General features: G+C 41.6%; 1 pseudogene; it reads left to right on the plus strand.

The window, feature by feature from the left end:
• Window positions 1-3,482: 3,482 nt before the first annotated feature.
• LOC132224138 (cellular tumor antigen p53-like) lies at window positions 3,483-5,656 on the plus strand (annotated as a pseudogene).
• Window positions 5,657-20,372: the final 14,716 nt, after the last annotated feature.

Consider the following 20,372-nt stretch of genomic DNA (forward strand, 5'->3'; position numbering starts at 1 on the left):
ACTGGTTGATCAGTTGCTATGATGCGCACTAACCACCAGGGGGCAGATGCTCAATGCAGGAGTTGCCCCCTGGTGGTCAATGTGCTCCCAAAGCCAACTTCCCACGGCCCCTCCCCTGGGCCTGTCTGCCCCAATCAACCCTGGGCCCCAATCGGGGCAGGGGAGAGCCCTGATCAGTCCTGATTGCTGGCCAGGCCAAGGGACCCCACCCATGCATGAATTCGTGCACTGGGCCTCTAGTATTATTATAATTATGTATGGTGCCAGGTGGTACTAGAGATATTGAATGCAAATTATAATTTTAAAATATTTTTTAAAGAAAAATAAAATTTATAAAAAGAAAAATGGAATGTGAATTGAAGTAACCTGTAACACTTCTGGACAGATAATCTAAAAGCCATTGCTTTACTATGTTCTCCTTTCTCTCAGACTAAGCTGCCAATGATACTCAAGATGGTGGCTACTCTACCCTCCTTAGTGACAATGATATGTGGTCATCCTGCTATAGTATAATGAGCACATAGCATAAGCAAGAACTAAGATACTGAGATGTTGGCATTTGTTGTTACAGCACATAATCTAAATTGAGTGATATACTCAACACCAATGATAGTTTTACAATACAACAGCAAACATATTTGGGAATTTTTTTTCTTTCAGAATGACATATTGAATCTGTAGCCCACATTCTGGTGTGATACTAAAATTTTTAATCTCAAAAAAATGCAAATGACAAAAATGTATTTGAATTTCATTAATGGTTTTTAAAATTGAAGATGTCCAACAGTAAGGTCATTTGCCTAAAAGAAAATTGTTTTTCATCACTGAAGATATTTAAGTAGAAAATATATTAAGATTTTTATCATGGAGATATGTGAGGCAAGACAGGTAATTTTTGTTATAGAAAGAATTATCTTCATGTTTGAGAATAAAGTGGATTACAAACTTACTGTGGAAGTATTTTTTTGTTGTTGCAGTAACAGAAGGGCAACTTTACCAATAGTGAAAAATAGAGACAATCATTTTTCATCAGATGCTTGTTGCTAATTAACAGTTTTTCCTTTTATAGCTGATATGATGGCATAATATTAATATTATTTAAAGGTACATTATTTTGAAGAATAATGAGATATAAATTTTTCATTTAAAAGCATGGAACAAGGATTAATGTGACCAATTCATTCAAAAGAAGTCTTTCTATTTCTAAAGTCTCCTGTTAACTTTATGTTCTTATTTGTCACTTTCTGAAAAAGATAAAGTTAATGACATAAAGTAATATGTCCCTGTATATTTAATATTTTATATATATTCTAATTTTTATTTTTTAAATAGATTTTTATCGATTTCAGAGAGGAAGGGAGAGGGGAGAGAGATAGAAACAACAATGACAAGAGAAAATCATTGATCAGCTTCCTCTTGCATGCAACCTGGGCATGTGCCCTGACCGAGAATTGAACCATGACCTCCTAGTTCATAGGTTGACACTCAAGCACTGAGCTATGCCTGCTGGGCCTGATTTTGATTTTTTAATAAAATTCACACTAGAGGTCTGGTGCACGAATTCGTGCATGGGTGCAGTCCCTCGGGGTGGCCTGCAGGGATTGGCATGAAACCCATAGTCCAACACCACCTGATGCTCCTGCCTGCCACTCCCGCTCATCCCGGCCCCACTGTGCCTGCCATGGGCTTATGCCCAGTCAGTCCCAATCAGGAGAGGCTCGCCAGCCATAAACCCTTTGTTTGGCGCCCACTGGGATCAGAATCCATCCTGCTGATGTTTGCGCTCATTGTTGGGAGCCACCTGGCGGCCGCTTTTATATCATTTCTTCCTTGTGGAGTCTCTAGGGAGGGGAAGCGGCCACAGTGCCTCAGGCTGACTTCCAGGAGGCCAGTGGCACTGTCCAGATCATGCCGGTCGTGCTGGTCCATTGGTGCCTGGCCCACTGTCCGGAGATTAGACCTGCAGGACTACTGAGGGAGTGAGTGGCTACAGCCCTGCTTGTGGACTTCTGGGACCGGTCAGTCAGCTGGGCAGTGCTCCCGCTGTGAGAGCACACTGACCACCAGGAGACAGCTCCTGCATTGAGCATCTGCCCTCTGGTGGTCAGTGTGTGTCACAGTGACAGGTCGACAGATCATTTGGTCATTCGGTCACTTAGGCATATATATATATATATATATATATATATATATATATATATATATATATAATTCTTAAAATGTGTCAGACTGCTCAGGAAGATATTATTAGTGCAGCCGAAAGCATAGAGATATTACCCAAAACAGGAAGTGGCTTGATGCCAAGAAGTGTTACTTCAGAACTGTTGCTCCTAAACATTATACTACTCAGCAATCCCTTCTAGCAAAAATTGGTATGAACAGTTTTTTAAAACTTAAAAAGCCAAATTAAATGTAAAATTATGTACATAAATTTAGATTCAATTATTTTTTCAAGGATCAACTAACTTTTTTACTAAAATTTTTAAATAGGAACTAAAAATATTTATGTCTTCCTTTGCGGTATAGGATATGTACTTATATTTTCTATATAATCAAGTAATAAAATATATTCAACTTTATGCTTCTGAAAAATATTATTGGGTCTAACATCATCTGTTTGTAAGGTAAATTATATGCTAAATAGAATGCTGAATCTGGAAGACTCTCAAAAAATAAAATTCTCTGTTTTCTAAAATGTAGTGATTATTGAAAAATTAGAGCCTCTCTGCTACCTCTTAAACTTCTAATACTCTGTTCTCCTATTATAATAAAACCAGGCTTCATATCTAAAGCCTTTTTTAAAATATATTTTATTATATTTTTTACAGAGAGGAAGGGAGAGGGATAGAGAGTTAGAAACATCGATGAGTGAGAAACATCGATCAGCTGCCTTCTGCACACCCCCTACTGGGGATGTGCTCGCAACCAAGGTACATGCCTTGACCGGAATCGAACCCGGGACCCGTTGGTCCGCAGGCTGATGCTCTATCCACTGACCCAAACCAGTCAGGGTGCCTTTTTTTGTTTTTATCATTAACTACATTCCCTAGAAGACATAAACCCAAAGACAGGGGTCCTCAAACTACGGCCCGCAGGCCACATGCAAATACAAATATTGTATTTGTTCCCATTTTGTTTTTTTACTTCAAAATAAGATATGTGCAGTGTGCATAGGAATTTGTTCATAGTTTTTTTTTAAACTATAGTCCGGCCCTCCAACAGTCTGAGGGACAGTGAACTGGCCCCCTGTTTAAAAAGTTTGAGGACCCCTGCCCAAAGATGTGGATAGTTCTAGAAAGTTTATCATGGGGTTTAGCAGATACTTAAAAAAAATACCTGTTATAAAAAGTACAAAGCCACCATCCTGGACACAGGTGTCCCCTGGGCCCCAGGGTCACCTGGCTTCTGGCCTTGGAGTGTGCTTCTCAGGACTGTGATACGTTCCCCTGAAGTTCAGACACACACAGGGAGAAGGCCATGCGATGGATGAAGACAGAGGTGGGAATGATGCATTTACAGGTCAAGGAACACCAAGGATTGTCAGAGACCACTAGCAATTAGAAGAGAGCAGCCACATTGCCTTCCAGGGAGTTGCAATGATTGAGCCACAGTCAGAAGTCATGGATCCCCCTCTGAGTCAGGAGACATTTTCAGATGTTTGGAGTTTATGAAAACAATAATCTGAATCCTAAAGACTCCCAGGCAATGGATGAACTGGTCTGGATGTCCCCAGACTTTGTAAACTGCCTGGACAAAGGTTCAAATGAAGCCTCCAGTATGCCAGCAACTCCTGCACTAGCAGCTGCTATCCCAACACCAGCCACCTCCTGGGTCCTGTCATCCTCTGTCCCTTCCCAGAAGACCTATCCTGGTAGCTATGGTTTCTGTTTAGGATTTCTGAATTCTGGGACAGCAAAGTCTGTAACCTGCACGTACTAGCCTACCTTCAACAAGCTGTTTTGCCAGATGGCAAAGACCTGCTCCCCCCCCATCCATGCAGCTGTGGGTCAACTCCCCACACCCGCTCAGTACCCGTGTCCCTGTCATGACCATCTATAAGACGTCTGAGCACATGACAGAGGGCGTGAGTGCTGCCCCACAATGAGTGCTGCTCTGACTATAGTAATGGTCTGACTCCTCCTCAGCATCTTATCCGGGAGGAAAGGAATTTGCGTGCTGAGTACTTGAATGACAACAACACTTTGTGACATTGTGTGGTAGTGTCCCATAAGCCGCCTGAGATGGGCTCTGACTATACCACCATCCACTGCAGCTTCATGTGTAACATCTCCTGGACATAAGCCAGCAGCCCATCCTCACCATCATCACACTGGAAGATTCCAATGGTAATCTGCTGGGGCGGAACAGCTTTGAAGTTTGTATTTGTGCCTGTCCAGGGAGAGACCAGGGCACAGAGAAAGAAAAATTCTGCAAGAAAGGGGAGCCTTGTCTCAAGCAGCCCCCTGGAAGCACTAAGCAAGCACCGCCCACCAACACTGACTCCTCTCCCCCGCCCAAGATGCCAGTGGATGGAGAACATTTCACCCTTCAGGTCCATGGGCATGAACTCTTCAAGATGTTCTGAGACTGAATGAAGCCTTAGGCAGTGGTTCTCAACCTTCTGGCCCTTTAACACTAGATTGCCCAAGGAAGTCATTTTGACTGCATTTTAGTTTCAATTAGAAAAACAATTATGTATATAAGGACACAATGTCTTAGAATTTTGTGACTTTTTGTACAACATATAAATGCATTTATTTATAATCGTAGTTACCTCCCCCCTCCTCTCCCCCCTCCTCTCCCCCCTCCTTCATTTCCGGTATATATATATATATATATATATATATATATATATATATATATATATATATTATACCTATATTGCTCAAAAGCAGTCATTTTGACTGCTTGGAGGGGAAATTTTAAATAATCAAATGACTCTTATTATTGAATTGAGTAAATTTCTTATATGACCAGTTCGGCTCTGTATTGAAATAACAGTTTTCATTTTTTTTCGATTACCGTCACATGATAACATACAAGTACATGATAAATTGTCGATACTTGACAAGTTGCAGTTGCTCAATAAGCTAAACTAGTACTTGTTATTCGAATCTTTATGCAGTGGTACTTGTTCTAATAAGTTGTTTATTTTATTTCTTTTGCGCCCTAAATTCATGAAAGAAATGTCGAATAGAAGTGAGTTATTGGAAAAGCTAAGGAACATAAGTGAAGAGTGCTCCGATATTATTCTTTCACAATGCAGTCATTTTGACTGCTTTTGGACAATATAGGTATATACTAAGTTTCAGTCTTTCTAGTGTTAAATACAGTTCCTCATGTTGTGACCCAACCATAAAATTATTTTCGTTGCTACCTCATAACTGTAATGTTGCTACTGTTATGGATCGTAATGTAAATATCTGACATGCAGGATGGTCTTAGGCGACCCCTGTGAAAGGGCCGTTCGACCGCCAAAGGGGTCGCGATCCACAGGTTGAGAACCGCTGCCTTAGAGCTAAAGGACGCCCAGGCTAGAAAGGACCTGGGTGGAAGCAAGACTCACTCCAGCCAACTGAAGTCTTAAAAGGGACAGTCTAGCTTCCGCCATAAAAAAAGACTCATGTACAGGAGAGAGGGACCTGACTCAGACTGACATCCCCTTTCCTGGCATTTCTTTGGGGTTTGGGAGCTCAAGACTCTGTTTGTTACAGTTGTGCCTCAGAAATGCCCCAGAATTCCGTTTGCTTTGGCATAGGCCTCTACTAAAGAAGTTAGTTAGCCTGCACTGGTGGTTTTTCAGGGGAGGTGGGGGAGCTGAGATGTTTCCATTTAACTTTTAAGGTCTTTACTGTGAAGACCATTTTGGGGGGGGGGGGTAGAAAATGTTCCTACATGTAAGGGCTAAGTTTTAAATCAGCCACACACTAGGTTGGAAACTAGCCAGGGAAGCTATCTCAAGTTTAATTTCTCCTAACTTCATTGTCCACATTGATAAAATTTCAATAATCATACCTACCTTATGGGGCTTATTGTGAGGGTTAATGAAATTATGTATGTTTGGGAATAGGCTCCATCAGGGGTGCCGGTTTCCTGTCCCTTTTGGTAGGTGGGTTAATGGTTCCTCTGACTTGGCAGGTAGTTAAGAGGAGGGAATTTCTAAGTCCCTTCTCTGCTGGGTTGGCCAAATGCTGTCTGAAGTCAGGGGAACCTCACCACTTAAGAGGAGATCTCACCTCATCCCACACCTTGGAAGGTCCCATCTCCAGTGTAGGATCTGTATCTTCCAAGATGTTTTACATCCCCCCAATGTTCAGGATCAATTTATTCTACAGTCTATAGTGCATATCTGTAGTCCTCACCCATACCCTTTTCCCTCTTCCCCTTTTACATCATATTTTTATATTAGTTCCTTATTTTACAATAAAACTTTGCTGATAAAAAAAATACCTGTTATACTTTTAAGGATCTCTGTCTGCTCTGTTTTCTGAATTTAAGAAGCTGCCTATTTTCTTTCATTGGGGCAGTGATTTCAAAGGGAAGTCATCACTACAACATATTAATTAATATCCAAGAAGTTATGACTTTCAGCCTGATCTTTCTCTTGACCTTTCATTTGTAAGAGTTTCCCAATTTGTGATATGTTTACTTTCCATTTGATAGAAGTCAATACTGAGAGAGAAGCCAATCCTATCTAATAAAAGAGAAACATGGTAATTAGTGTATGACCGCTACCCTTCCCATGGGCTAATCAGGGCAATATGCAAATTAACTGCCAGCCAAGATGGTGGCCGGCAGCCAGGCAGCTGGAAGCGAAAGTGAGGCTTGCTTGCTTCAGTGACGGAGGACACCAATGTTCCCCACCTGCCGCTGCCGGCCTCAGAGCTGCAACTCTAAGCAACTATGTTACAAATATAGAAGCTAAACAAAACCCCAGACACCTGCTTTAGTCGCCGGGCTTCACCCAGCAGGATCGCAACATTGTTTCAAATACATAAGGTAAACAAAGGCCAGAAACCTGCTTTCAGCAGAGGAGGCCTAAGAGCTGGGGCCTCAGAGCTAAACCTGGCCCAGAATAAAAAACAAAAGAAAAAAAGGAGCAGTTGGGAGCTTCAGTCACCCGCCAGAATGAAAACAGCCCTCAGCCCCTCACCCAGTCTGGCCAGGCACCCCAGTGGGGAACCCCATCCTGATCCAGGACACCCTTCAGGGCAAACCAGCCGGCCCCCACCCATGCATCAGGCCTCTATATAGTAAAAGGGTAATATGCCTCCCAGCACCGGGATCAGCGGAGCCGCGAGGCCTCCCCGCACCGGGATCAGCGTGACAGGGGGCAGTGCCCAAACCCCCTGATCGCCCTGCGGCTCTGTGTGTGACAGGGGGCGGGGCCACAACCTCCCTATCGGCCCTGCTCTGTGCCTGATAGGGGGGAGCTCCCCAACCCCTTGATTGCCCTGCGGCTCTGTGTGTGAAAGGCTGCGGTGCCCCAATCCCCTGATCAGCTCTGCTCTGTGTGTGACAGGGTGCGGCGCCCCAACCCCCCCCACCACACACACACGGGCCCTGCTCTGTGTGTGATGGGGTAGAGCCATAACCTCCCCATTGGCCCTGCCCTGAGTGTGACAGGGTGCGGCGCCCCAACCCCCTGATCCACCCTGCTCTGTGTGTGACAGGGGGCGGTGCCCCAACTCCCCTATCGGCCCTACTCTGTGAGTGACAAGGGGGAGCTCCCCAACCCCCTGATCGGGCCTGCTCTGTGCATGACAGGGGGGAGCTCTCCAACCCCCTAATCGACCCTGCTCTGTGCGTGACAGGGTACGGAACCCCAACCCCCCTGATGGGCCCTGCTCTGTGAGTGACAGGGGGCAGCGCCCCAACCCCCTGATGGGCCCTGCTCTGTGCATGACAGGCGGTAGTGCCGCAACCTCCCCATCAACCCTGCCTTGAGTGTGACAGGGGGCGGTGTCCCAACCCCCGAATCAGCCCTACCCTGACATGACTGAGGGTGGCATCGCAACCTCCCAATCCACCCTGCTCTGTGCATGATGGGGGGGGCGCCTCAACTCCCCAATCGGCCCTGCTCTGAGCCCGACCAGGGGCTGCACCTAGGGATTGGGCCTGCCCTCTGCCACCCGGGAGCAGGCCTAAGCCAGCAGGTCATAATCTCCCGAGGTGTCCCAGACTGCGAGAGGGCACAGGCCAGGCTGAGGGACCCCATCTTCCCCCCGAGTGCACAAATTTTTGTACACTGGGCCTGTAGTCCTATCTAATAATAGAGAAATATGGTAATTAACCATAACTTCGCTACCCTTCCCATTGGCTAATCAGTGAGATATGTAAATTAACTGCCAGCCAAGATGGCTCCCAGCAGCCAGACAACTGACGCAAACATGAGGCTTGCTTACTCCAGTGATGGAGGAAGTCAACGTTCCCCGCCTGTGCAGCTCAGCTCTGAGCTCCGGATGAAACAATGTTGCAATTATAGAACCTAAACAAACCCCAGAAACCTGCTTTCAGCCAGCATGGCCTCAGAGCTTAGAGCGGCCAGTGATGGCAACAGAGTTTCAATTATAGAATCTAAACAAACCCAGGTACCTGCTTTCAGCTGGCAACCGCCTCAGAGCTGGAGTCTGCTCTCAGCTCCAGTGACCGCTATAGAAGGTAAATTAATCCCAGAATAAAAAAAAAGAAAAAAGAAAAAAAGGAGAGGCTGGGAGCTTCAGTCACCCACCAGCCTGAAAATAGCCCTCAGGTCCTCACCCAGACTGGCCAGGCACCCCAGTGGGACTCCCACCCTGAAGGGGGTGTGACCAGCTGCAAACAGCCATCAACCCATCATCCAGGCTGGCCAGCCACCCCAGTGGGGACCCCCACCCTGAAGCGGTTTGACCAGCTGCAAACAGCTATCATCCCCTCATCCAGGCTAGCCAGGCACCCAAGCAGGACCCCCACCCTGATCCGGGACACCCTTCAGGGTAAATCAGCCGGCCACCACCTGCACACCAGGCCTCTATCCTATATAGTAAAAGGGTAATATGCAAACTGATCCTAATAGCAGAAGGACTGGGAATGACTGGTCACTATGACACACACTGACCACCAGGGGGCAGACACTCAATGCAGAAGCTGCCCTCTGGTGGTCAGGGCGCTCTCACATGGGGGGAGCACTGCTCAGCCACAAGCCAGGCTGATGGCTGCCAGTACAGTGGTGTTGGTGGGAGCCTCTCCTGCCTCCTCAGCAGTGCTAAGGATGTCTGACTGCAGTTTAGGCCTGCTCCCTGCTGGCAAGTGGACATCCCCCGAGGGCTGCCGGGCTGCCAGAGGGATGTCTGATTGCCATCTTAGGCCCAATCCCCCTGGGGAGCGGGCCTAAGCCAGCAGGTGGTCATCCCCTGAGGAGTCCCAGACTGTGAAAGGGCACAGGCCGGGCTGAGGGACCCCCCCATACCCCCCGAGTGCACAAATTTTTGTGCACCGGGCCTCTAGTAATTTTATAAAAGAGAATAAGTTACGTGGACAAAAGTTAATAGCAGAATGGGTATAGAATCTAAGTTTAGTGATTATAGAGAGTTAATTTCTCTGACTCTAATATGTAAAATGTGGTAATGATACTTTGCTATCAGAATTCATATAGAATTTAGCTGGAATAATGTAAATACCTCTAGTATCATATTTGTCACATAGCAGATTGTTGGTAAGTATTAGTTCCTCCTTCATGGATATTTCTTGTCAGATGGTTTCTAGAATTCCATGTCCATTTGTGAAATTTGGGTGTCCTAATGGTAGTGACTTTTTTAGTCATTGTTCTATCTAGCACAGAAAGTGATAGGGAGCATCATTAACTTAGTAAATGTTTGTCTGATAAACATTTACTGTGAAGAGTCGTAGATGTGGGTCTGTTTATTGGGTACCACTATTGTTTTCAATGTTATTCTCTGTCATTGTTTCTAAATTTAATTTAAATTAGTTGTTATGCTTACTTTATTTATTATTACTATTATGATTACTGTGGTAAAAAAAATATAAGAAGCCGAAACCGGTTTGGCTCAGTGGATAGTGCGTCGGCCTGTGGACTGAAAGGTCCCAGGTTCGATTCCGGTCAAGGGCATGTACCTTGGTTGCGGGCACATCCCCAGTGGGGGGTGTGCAGGAGGCAGCTGGTCGATGTTTCTCTCTCATCGATGTTTCTAACTCTCTATCTCTCTCCACTCCTCTCTGTAAAAACTCAATAAAATATATTTTAAAATATATATATATAAGAAGGTAGATTCCCTCTTTATACAATTTGAAGTGTACAGCACAGTATTGTTAACTATAACACAGTGCTGTACAGAAGATCTCTAGAACTTATTCATCTTGTATAACTGAAACTTTATAGCCATTGAGCAGCATCTCCCCATGTCTTTCTCCTTCAGCTCCTGACAATTACCATTCTACTTTATGCTCCTATAAGTTTATATGTTTCATATAAGCGGAGTCATGCCGTAGATATTATCTTCTGCAATTGGCTTATTTCACTTAGCATAAATTATCAGGTTTATCCATGTTGTTACATATGTCAGCATTTCCTCCTTTTATAGCTAAATAATGTTCCATTTAATGCGTATACCACATTTTCTTTATTTTTAAGGTGCTGACAAATTTTCAGTTTTCATTCATTTATCTTGCTAGTATTGCTAGCTGAATTTATATATCTATATCTGTAACAACATTTATATTGATCTATTTCTCTAAATCTATAGCTATACCTATATTTATTTGTGAGTGGAGTGCTGATAAATTTTTAACAATCAGCTCACTGAAAAAAAATATTCTGATTGGTAGTGGTTGCTGATTGCTATGGTATAAATACTTCAACCATATCCAAATTCAAACTACCACCATGATACTGCTGAGTGTGGAGCTGAGGAGAGATGTGCACTAGCATACCATTATAGAGTATTTTCACGAAATAGATACAAAGATGTAAATAACCTCACAAGCATTGAAAATAGTAAAATAAAGTAAAATCATCAGGAAACGTTGAGTTTTTAAATTGATTATAGTTGTTTTAATATAATTTATTTAATGGTAAGTTAAGGGCTATGTTTAACAGTAGGCTTGCAAATATCCTTCAAATTTAACATTCAGGTCTCATGAGGCAGCTTTTACTTAAAAGCTAGCTCCAGCACACCATTTTAGTTTCAAAGTTCCTTCTCATTTCTAAAACCAACAATTAATCATGGCTTTAACTCTTTTTTGATTATTTTATTATGTCCTTTTAATTTTTTTAAAATGTGTTTTATTGATTTTTTACAGAGAGGAAGGGAGAGGGATAGAGAGTTAGAAACATAGATGAGAGAGAAACATCGATCAGCTGCCTCCTGCACACCCCCTACTGGGGATGTGCCTGCAACCAAAGTACATGACCTTGACCGGAATTGAGCCTGGGACCCTTGAGTCCGCAGGCCGATGCTCTATCCACTGAGCCAAACCGGTTAGGGCATGTCCTTTAAATTTTTGATGTTTGGTAGGTTTTTACAATTAATATTTATGAGTAGAAACTTACCAAACAATTTAAGAATTTGCCTTTTCTTTGTGCACTTGAACTAGTATACATTGCTTGAATGACTTCAATAACTTATTGCCAAGTGTCTTAAGAGCTAATCTCCAAATCACTTTGTTTATTTTTTTCTTTAGTGAGGATGAATAATTTTGTTCACCAAAGATAAACAATATGCTAAGTAAAAGACAATCACCTGCAAAATACAGATTTTGATACATTTTCTGAAATGTTTTTTTTCTGGAAGTAAATATTTCTATATTTAGTGTTAATTATATACTTTTCAAAAGAAATATAAGAAAACAGATCCTATAAATACAAAGTACAAATGTCAAATTTTTATTCATAAATGATTAGAGTCAATCCACAAAAAATTCTTCTCCCACATAAATATATGCTCCAACCCTGCTTCTTCCTCTCTGCCCCTCATCATAGCCCTGCCACTGCAGTTATGAAGGCTGAAGTGAGGAGCTTCACACTTTACAAGTATTCAGGATAAAGAAGCTGTGGTAAAATATAAACATGAATATCTTGAGGAGAAGCACTTTTAGAATCCTGTTGTATGGTGCAAAGTGCTTCATGGACACTCTCTCCAGTGAGACAACCACATCTGTTGAAAATTTTAATAAAACAAACACTGAAAGTCCCTGAAAATTGCCTTAACACACCTAAAATGTAGAAACATTCACTTAAGAGAATCACTCAATATCACAGTGAGAATATGACATTTTGGCTTCAATCCCCAGCTTGTTTATTTAAGTCAGTGTGACAAAAGCTTTTCTCTGGGTGGATGTGGCCATAAGACAGAGGTTTGGGGTTTGGTGCTTCTCTTATATGATGATCTGCCCTTTACTATACCACCAGAGACTGTTGTCACCACCTGGCCATAGCTGTAGAGTTGCAGCTGCTTCTAAGTCTCCTGAGCCAATACTCCTAGAATTGTCAGATGCTTCCTGTCATAAATGGAGGGAAAGAGGCCAAGATTATAAAAATGGGAAAGAATTATATATTCAAGCCAGTGGTGAGGGAACAACTAGAAATATACATACACTCGAATTAAATTGGATGCTTACCTCACACCATGCAGTAAAATTAACTCAAAATGGACCATCGAGCTAAATATAAGAGTGAAAACTATAAAAATCTTAGAAGAAATATGAGTAAATATCCTTGACCTTTGATTAGGCAATAATTTATTAGATATGATACCAAAAGCACAGGCATAAAAAATAGATTTCATCAAAATAAACAACTTTGGAATTACAGTTATTCTATCAAGAAAAGAAAAAAAAAAACAGTGCACAAAATGGGAAAATATTAGCAATCACATATATGAAAAGAAAATAGTATCCAGAATATATAAAAACACAACAAAGTAATAAAATGATAAATAATGTTTTACATGGGCAAAGTACCTAGATGAAGATGTCTTCAAAGAAGGTATACAGTTGGTAAGAAAGCACATAAGATGTTAAACACCAATGAGATACCATTTTGCACTCCTAGGATGGCTCTAATGATGATGACAGATAATAACAAATGCTGTTGAGTATATGGAGAAATTGGAGAAACCCTTGTGTACTTCTGATGGGCATGAGAAATGTTGCTGCCACTTTTTAAAATAATTTGGGGCTTCCTCTAAATCAGTAGTTCTCAACCTCCCTAATGCCACAACCCTTTAATACAGTTCCTCATGTTGTGGTGACCCCCAATTTCATTGTTACAAATTGAACATAATTAAAGCATAGTGATTAATCACAAAAACAATATGTAATTATATATGTGTTTTCCGATGGTCTTAGGTGACCCCTGTGAAAGGGTCGTTTGACCCCCAAAGGAGTCGCGACCCACAGGTTGAGAACTGCTGCTCTAAATTGTTACCATATGACCTAGCAATCCTATTCCTATGTTATACTCAAGAGAAATAAAGATATATATATTCATATGAAAACTTGCACATGAATGTACATATTAGCCAGATTGAAAGAAATACCCAAGTGTACATTAGTGAAGAATAGACAAACACAATGTAGTATATCTACTCCATGGAATATTATTCAGTAGTAATAACTAATGAAGTAATGCTGATAGATACTACAATACGAATGAGTTTTGGAAACATTGTCCTAAATAAGCAAAAGGATCTTTGTCACAAAAATAAAACAGAACACATTCAATGTATGATTCCATTTCACTGAATGTCTAGAATAGACAAATACAGAGGTGGGCAAAAGTAGGCTTATAGCTGTTCATATGGAATATAATACAATCCTAATATATAAAAGCCCAGGGTGGTAATGACCAACCTGGAAGTCCTTCAGTCAGTGCTGGGTTGCCGTGGCGACCCAGCACTGACTGCCCAGGGGACTGAGACCCAGAGAGAGGCAGGGTCTGATCCACAACCTCAGTGGCAGCTGTTGGTCAGTACTTGCCTCTCTCTTTCTCTCCCTCTTCAGATCCAGGCTTTGCAAGCAGCCAGGCCTTTCTCTCCCTGCCTCCAAGGGAGCAGCTGTTCAGCCCCACCTCTCTGATCAGGCCCAGAGATAGGCCCAGAGATGCGGACTGGCATAGGAACTGACCAATCAGAACCAAATGTGGGTACTATGAAGAACCAATGGCTGCCTAGGAGGCAGAGCTTCTGACACTGACTGGCATAGACACCGACCAATCAGAACCAAACATGGGTACTGTGGGGAGCCAATGGCTGCCTAGGGGGCAGAGCTTCTGACACTGACAGGCATAGAAACCAACCAATCAGGACCAAATCTGGGTGCTGTGGTGAGCCAATGGCTGCCTAGGAGGCAGAGCTTTTGGCGCTGATTGGCCTTGAAACCAACCAATCAGAACCAAAACTGGGTGCTGTGGGGAGCAATGGCTGCCTAGGAGGTGGAGCTTTTGATGCTGACTGGCATAGAAACCGACCAATCAGAACCAAAGTGGCCAGAAGAGGAGGGCAGTTGGGGGCAAGATCAGGCCTGCAGGGGAGAGCAGTTAGGGGTGATCAGGCTGGTATTCAGAGGCAGTTAGGGGTGATTAAGCAGGCAGGCAAGCAAGTGAGCAGTTAGGAGCCAGCATTCCCAGATTGTGAGAGGGATGTCCGACTGCCATAGGGATTGGGCTTAAACTGGCAGTTGGACATCCCCCAAGGGGTCCCCAATTAAAGAGGGTGCAGGGTGGGCTGAGGGAATCCCCCTCCATGCATGAATTTCGTGCACTGTGCCTCTAGTTAATAAGTAATACAAGAATAAACTCTGTTTCTTATACTCACAATTGTAAACTTATTTTTGCTCAACCCTGTATATAGTGACACAATGTAGATTTCTGGTTGCCTAGGGCTGAAAACATGTGAGATGGGGAGAAATTGGGAGTGGCTGCTAATGGGGTTAGGATTTCTTTGGGGGATATTAGAAATGGTCTAAAATGAAATTGTGGCAATGGTTGCACAACTGTGTGAATATAACCCCCCATACCCATTTAATTTATATACTTTAAACTGAGGAGTTGTGTGGTGTGTGAATTATATCTTAACTAAAGCTGTTTTAAAAAAATATAACAACTAGGAAAAACTGAATAAGGGAAAATTCCCAAGAAAAGCCCAGGAAGGAATACAAGTGATTCATCCCCAAAAATGTCATACTATGCTCTCTGAATACTAGTATTTTCACATCACTTCTTATGGTGTATTAACTGTTATCTCCTTGCAGGAATACCAGGTTACCCAGTACACACATTAAGGTAAAAAGTTTGTATAGATGATAGATAGATGATGATAGATAGATAGATAATAGATAGATACATAGATAGATAGATACATAGATAGATAGATAGATAGATATAGATATAGATATAGATATAGATATAGATATAGATATAGATATAGATATAGATATAGATATAGATATTAGGACAATATCCCCCATACTTGATGTGAGCTATGCTGTGAATTAATTGGTTTTGGGTGAAGGAGGGAAAACATGTTCATATTACATGTTTAGTCCAAAAGCAGAAGAGAGAGCTTGTGGGAAGGATGGATGAAAAGATAAAAGGGATTAAGAAGTACAAACTTCCATTTATAAAAATTAGTCATGGGAATGTAAAGTACAGCACAGGGAATATAGTCAATAATATTGTAATAACTATGGTGCCAGACAGGTACTAGACTTATGGTGATCACTTCATAAGGTATGTGTGTGTATAATTATTAGACATTGTATATACACATTATACATATAATGTATAATCACTACGTTATATACCATAAATTATATAATTGTGTATGTCAACTATAATTTTAAAATATTTTTAAAAGAGTCAGGAGAGGGTTTTAATGCACATCTTACAGATATGGGGCATCTGGAGCATCTTCACTGTGAGAAAAGTGTTATAGGACATTGTCTATCCATTCAAATATGAATACATGAAGTATAGATTATCAGTTTCATCCCAGGATCCATAATAGAACCAACTTTCTTTTAGTTGGGCACCTGTTTCCCAGAATTAAGTCTACATTTCTCATCCTCCATTGCAGTTAGGTATGACTGCATAACCTTGTTCCCACAATTGGGGCATAATAGAAATTAAATTGGAAAGACAAAGTATGAGTTTTCTGTTTCCCTCATTCTTGCTGCTGCTGTTTGGAATGGGAATTTAATGGCTGCAGTAGCCATTCAGACTATAAAAGGGAAGTCACATGTTAATAATGTAATTGTTCTATGTCCCTGATGATCATGGAATTACTGTACTGGCTGTCAGGTGTGTCTTCTTATTTTGAGAGAGAAGTAAATTTTCATTGTCCTTAACATCTATTATTTTTGACTTTCTATCCCTTTTAACCAAACTCTAATTCCAATGAATATCAGGAAGGATCACTGTCAACCTGCTATGGGCCAAGTACTATATTAGTCACTAGGGAGTTTGAGGTAAAAAAGAAAAACACAATGCCTTGTCGTCACAGAGCTTACAATCTAGTTGGGGAAGATAGACATTAAACAAGGTGTTAAAAGAATATGATTATGAATGATAATCATATTATGGATAGTCACTTTTCTCCCCTCTTTTCTTTTCTTTCTTTCAGTCACCTATATTATGTGGTTCACTATTTCCAGAACCCCAAAACCAGAATTCTATTTTATTGTTTTAGTTCTAGCTTTTAAATATTCAATTATATATATGAAGGACTAGCCTACGAGATATTTCCCCATTCATAATTTGCATTACAAATTTCAAAGTCTTGGCTGTCAAATCAATTTTCAAATACAAAGCAGTTTGTTACTTTAGGGAACCTCTAAGTATGTACATATGTTTATAAATATCATACACTTAAAAGTGTTAACTTACGATCTTTTGTTGATGTGGCATTTCTAATTATAGGGTACAACATTCAGGATACATATCTTTGATTTATTTCAATGTATATTTTTGTTTGCGTTACTACTTTAAAATATTTTTGAGGTTCTAACAACCAAGTGCTGGGAGGAATCTGCATCTTCTGTTGGTAGTGAATGTACTTTAAGTGATTTTGAGCTCTATAAGAAAGGATTTAAAGGGAAACCTAAATTCATTTGTTTCAAAGATGATGTAGGAGTGAACGGAAAGCTGACAAAAACCCATAAGTCTTTTACAAAATATTTAGTGGGGGGATGAGAAGAAATGTGCAGTGGTCAGTATTTCCAAGATTGGCAAAAATAGAAACCTCCATTCACTGTTGGTAGGAGCATATGTATACTCTTCTAAATTTACTGGAGATTATGTAGGCAATGGGCATTTAATTTTAAAATGGGCATGCATGTTAAATTTCATAGATGTATGCATGGGTTACATTCTAAATTTTCCCTAGTAAAAGTATAGTTAAGCAAATTATGACAGTGATCAATATCCTATTGAAGAATTTTGAAAATGGATTGTAAAACAGTATTTATAGTATGGTTTTTAGGATAAGATATGTTGAAGAAGAATATAGAATTGAGATAGAATATAAGAGAGGTAGAGACACTAAAGATGAATATCTTTTTGATTATGATCTTCAAATAATTGAGTATATATCTGTGATAAAATTGTATTTTGTTCTTCTTATTTATACTTTACTTTTCTCTAGTGAAACGTAATTTTATATTAAACTAGAGGCCTGGTGCACAAAAATTTGTGCACTCGGCGGGGAGGGGGGTCCCTCAGCCCGGCCTGTGCCCTCTCGCAGTCTGGGACTCCTCAGGGGATGACCACCTGCTGGCTTAGGCCCGCTCCCCAGGGGATTGGGCCTAAGATGGCAATCAGACATCCCTCTGACAGCCCGGCAGCCCTCGGGGATGTCCACTTGCCAGCGGGGAGCAGGCCTAAATTGCAGTCAGACATCCTTAGCGCTGCTGAGGAGGCAGGAGAGGCTCCCACCCCACTGCTGTACTGGCAGCCATCAGCCTGGCTTGTGGCTGAACAGAGCTCCCCCCATGTGAGAGCACCCTGACCACCAGAGAGCAGCTTCTGCATTGAGCATCTGCCCACTGGTGGTCAGTGTGTGTCATAGTGGCCAGTCATTCCCAGTACTTCTGCTGTTAGGGTCAGTTTGCATATTAGCCTTTTACTATATAGGATAGAGGCCATGGTGCACAGGTGGGGGCCGGCTGGTTTGCCCTGAAGGGTGTCCGGGATCAGGATGGGGGTCCTGCTTGGGTGCCGGGCCAGCCTGGATGATGGGCTGATGGCTGTTTGCAGCTGGTCAAACCCCCTTCAGGGTGGGGGTCCCCACTGGGGTGCCTGGCCAGTCTGGGTGAGGGGCTGAGGGCCGTTTTCAGGCTGGCGGGTGACTGAAGCTCCCAACCTCTCCTTTATTTATTTATTTATTTTTTATTCTTGGATTTATTTACCTTCTATGGCTGTCACTGGAGCTGAGAGCTGGCTTTAGTTCTGAGGCTCGGCTCCAGCTCTGAGACCTCAGCTGCTGAAAGCAGGTATCTGGGTTTGTTTGGCTTCTATAATTGAAACACTGTTGCAGCTCCAGCTCTGGGGCCCGGCTGGCTGAAAGCAGGTTTCTGGGGTTTGTTTAACTTCTATAATTGCAACATTGTTTTTTAGAGTGCAGCTCAGAGGCTGGCAGTGGCAGGCAGGGAACCTTGGCTTCCTCCATCACTGGAGCAAGCAAGCCTCCTGTTCGCTTCAGCTGCCTGGATGCTGGCCGCCATCTTGGTTGGCAGTTAATTTGCATATCACCCTGATTAGCTAATGGGAAGTGTGTCGGAGGTATGGTTAATTACCATGTTTTTTCTATTATTAGATAGGATAAGAAACTTATTTAGGCCGAAGCCGGTTTGTCTCAGTGGATAGAGCGTCGGCCTGCAGACTGAAAGGACCCAGGTTCGATTCTGGTCAAGGGCATGTACCTGGGTTGCGGGCACATCCCCGGTGGGGGATGTGCAGGAGGCGGCTGATCAATGTTTCTCTCTCTCATCTATGTTTCTGACTCTCTATCTCTCTCCCTTCCTCTCTGTAAAGAATCAATGAAAATGTGTTTAAAAAAAAAAGAAACTTATTTAGGACAAAATGATTAATGAACTCACAAAGAACATTCCTATGATTATAAGGCAGTATATAGGGATTAATGGGGAAATAATAAATGGGAAAATAATGGATTGAAAATATACTACTTATTTGAAAAATATCATTTCCATATTGGAAGGAGGTAATTTTTATTATATGGAGATGTGCTTTCTCTTTTTAATGATGAGGGGAGCTTCGATGTATTTTTAATCTAAGAGTAAACACATTTAACATTTTGGCAGCTTTACATTATTTTTGATCATATAAACCAAGCAAACAAAAGCTTTTACCTTTGGCAAAGTTTCTGTTGGTCATAAATTTACATGAAGATAGAAATTGGTCTTGAAGTGAAGGAATTGGATGTACTTTTTTAGTTTATGTTCCTTTGGGGGGGGGGTAAGATGTTTCCTGGTTTATAAACATGCATCTATTAAAGACCCAAGGTGTAAAAGAGTAAGTGCCTTTGAAGAACCAAAGTCAAGTATGGTTAGAGAGTGGATAAATGAATGGATTGACATAGATCTTGGGTTGGGGGTGGGTAAACAGAGACTACATCATGCAACATCCTATAGCTTGTGTTTACCATTTTGTATTTTATTTCAAGAGAAATAGGGAACTGCTGATGCATTTTAATCAAATGGAGTGATATGATCTCTTTATTTTTTAAAGCTCACTAATGACGACGATGTGAAAAGGGAATTTTACTTAGAACAGAGGAGACTTGGGTGGGGATTAAAGGGTCAAGAGGCTGAGTGAGGCTTTGGAGAGATCAGTTAAGAGGTCATAATAGTTGTCTAACCATGAACGTATTGTGATTTGGACTAGAAAATGGGCGTTGCACTTTGAAGAAAAACTTTTTGATTGTAGGATCTAATTTTGTTGAGGCTTGATTAAAGGATGGGGAGGGAGAAAGAGAAATCCTAGATGATTTGAAGAATCTGGCAGAATTTTAGTAAATGGTAGTTCCTTTTCTTAAGGTAATATACAGCTGAGGAGGTACAAGTTTCAAATGGAATGTAGTATATTTTTAAATTCTGAAGTGGATTTGTTCAGTAACTTGTAGTAAATATATGTCTGAAGTCCATGGAGCTCATTTAAAAAGTATTTCCTCTTAATTAATTATTCATCCTCAAGGAAAGTGTCAGTGACTCTGAAAGTCAGCAGTTTTTGAGGTTTTTTTTTTAATTAAAGAAATGATGACATCCAAAAATCTATCATACTAGGAAATAATTGCCCAATTTAAACTATTGTTTGTTAATAACTTTCATAGAGAATAGCATAAGAACTCTTTTGGATTCGAAAT

This window comes from Myotis daubentonii, chromosome X, assembly GCF_963259705.1.
Source record: "Myotis daubentonii chromosome X, mMyoDau2.1, whole genome shotgun sequence".
NCBI lineage: Eukaryota > Metazoa > Chordata > Mammalia > Chiroptera > Vespertilionidae > Myotis > Myotis daubentonii.